Source organism: Mizuhopecten yessoensis, unplaced genomic scaffold, assembly GCF_002113885.1.
Source record: "Mizuhopecten yessoensis strain PY_sf001 unplaced genomic scaffold, ASM211388v2 scaffold849, whole genome shotgun sequence".
In the NCBI taxonomy this organism is placed as follows: domain Eukaryota; kingdom Metazoa; phylum Mollusca; class Bivalvia; order Pectinida; family Pectinidae; genus Mizuhopecten; species Mizuhopecten yessoensis.
Genome location: NW_018403752.1, coordinates 3,776 through 6,714, shown reverse-complemented (window position 1 = coordinate 6,714; position 2,939 = coordinate 3,776).

Genomic DNA, 2,939 nt, shown 5'->3' with positions numbered 1-2,939 from the left:
GGGGGGGTAGTCGGGGATTCAGGCGAGAAAAAAGACCGCACAGTATTTATGAGACGGCTGGAAAAGTTTCGTTGGTTTATAATATTGTCAAACTTTATAACATAAAAAGTTTAAAATGATTGCGAAATTATAAGAATTCACGTTTTGAAAAAGTCCGATCCAATATGGCGGCGCCCGACGGGCTGAGTAGCCCAGGCTTGGAAGGCTGTAACTGGCGAGAAAACGACCGAAGTTATTGTGCGGTTGCTAAACTACTATACAAAGTTTATATAAAGTGCATGTAGTGAGTAAATAAATACCAATTGCTATAAAAACGATAAAAACAGTAAACTTGTGCAGGAAACTTGTGCTGTGACTTCGAGTACGTCTTCTCAACCGGAAACCGGAAATCAAAGCCAAAGCAATAAAACGAGAACAATATTATTTTGCTTAATTAAAGCTTGCATACAGCTTAGATATGCGAATAAACAGCTGTCTTAAACAACGTGGCGAAGGAATCTGTCTTGTTAATAAAATTCAATCGTTTGCCTATAGAACGTGTTTTACAATAATAAATACCAATGGCACACCTCCATGTATCAGTACAACATCCCATCAAGGAGGGTAAAAATGACAATTACTAGTAATATCTAGGTGGCCAGTGGTAGTTTCACGCTCATAAAAATTTGAAGTCATCCGATGAACAGGATATGAAGAGTAAGAAAGAAAGGAGTAAGAGTGACAGGTGGGATTTGAATAATAAAGTGATAGGTAAAGATATATCGAGGGTGACAAGGAAAAGGAAAGAGGAATAGAAATATGAGAAAACACAAATATGGACATATTTAGAGCAGGATGGTGAACCATAGAAGGTGGGTGATAGACGACTCTGTTGTGATATAAGGTAAGTATATAATGGTTAGCCTAAATTTTGTTCGATTAGTTTAAGGGACTAGGCAAGATTCCTATTCGTTATAAAACAGTAAATAAAGCATATAACATTAGGACAATAGAGTAGAACAAAGTGAGGTACATGTTATTAAACATAATGTACGGTAAGTATGGAATATAAAGCACACTAAATAAGGATTACAGGATATACATACAACCTTATTCGAGCTAATTAAAACACCATTGAATCCAAATTAACAAGCATGTTTAGAAACAAGCGTTAGTACTGTACGGAAAACTCTTAGGAATTGAAAACGCCAGTACTGAAATAAATACAATCAGGGAAAAAACAACCAAAAAACCCACCAAAAACAAAACAAAAAGATAACAATGTCAACAAAATCAGTTCCGAGTAAACTACATCGTACATAGAATTCTTATGGTATTTACAGTGCTTTAAATTCAGATCAAATGAATTAACAATTTGTAGATTTGTTTTTTGTTTTGTGGTAATTTTTATTTTTATTTTTATTTTCCAGTTTTTGAATCTACATATAATTTGCCCTTTTCCGTTTCTGAGTTTGCCAATAATGTGCGAACGGTGAATATCTTCGGTAGTCAGAGGTAGAGATATCTTGAGTTTATTATTACACAGATTAATAACAAGGTCGTCTGTACAAACCAGCTCACTCCGAGTCATCGGTACACCATGAAAACGGAGCGACGTTCTCGGACCGTATTGTTCCAACTCTTCAAGGCCCGACTCAAGCGAAACAACTTTTTCGTTCAAAGTCTTAACTTCAGCCTGAAGCTTGATGTTATCATTTTGTAGATGAGACACCTCTGTCTGTTGACGGGTAGAAATGTCTTTGACCTCTGTGCTAAGTAAGGCAATTTGGTTAGTCAAAGGCTCAGCGATATCTTTGAGCTAGGAGCGATGGCTTCAGCCAGACAAGGAGCAACTGCTTTTATAAATTCCGGACTCTGTAAAGAAGATCCGTAATTATCAGATCTTGTAGATCGAAAATTTTACCCTGGTGGCTTACCTTCTTACCACCACATCCATAGAATTTCTCCTTCTTATAGGTGGTGGAGCATTTACATTATCCCCATGGACCAGTTCATACTGTCTTATCAATTGGTCTCGTTTGGCGTTCGGACCCTGGGGTATGATAAAACAGCGTCACAGGTTGTCAATCGTGGAATGTACTCGCGTGTATAGTTCAAAGCGACAGGTGTATGAGTGACAGGTAATCGACAGGTAGGTTACTCACTCAACCAAAACAAACAAACATTTCTCTCTGTACGGTAATGTTAAGTTTTTCAATTCGATAGCATCAAACAGCATGTACCCTGTACCCTGTACCCTGAACCCTGTACCCCGTACCCTGTACCTGTACCCTGTACACTGTATTTTTACAGCACAATACATTCGATACGATATGTATCTTGATACACATAACTGACTTTAAAGTTAGTTCCACAATACATGTAGCTTTACGATGTAAATAGGAAATACAGTTCAAATATTTCTTTTTTCTTTTTAGCTGTTGTACGTGTTTGTATCACTGCACAGTGGATAACATCGTTTCTATTGTTTAAAAAAAGAATCGGTGAACTCACAAATCGAACTTTGATTGATAATACCCGAAATGAACTTATGCAAGCAAACAAATTGTTTGCTACAATACACAACAAAGTCTTGCGAAGCTGAACGAATCAATGAATTGTTTCAGTCTACGCTGTACCCTGTACCCTTTACCCCGTACCCCGTACCCTGTACCCTGTACCCCGTACCCCGTACCCTGTACCCTGTAAACTGTATTTTCACAGCACAATACATTCGATACGATATGTCTCTTGATACACATATCTGACTTTAAAGTTAGTTTCACAATACATGTAGCTTTACGATGTAAATAGGAAATACAGTTCAAATATTTCTTTTTCTTTTTAGCTGTTGTACGATTTTGTATCACTGCACAGTGGATAACATCGTTTCTGGTATTTAAATAGAGAATCGATAAACTCACAACTCGAATTTATTTAAACTTTGATTGATAATACCC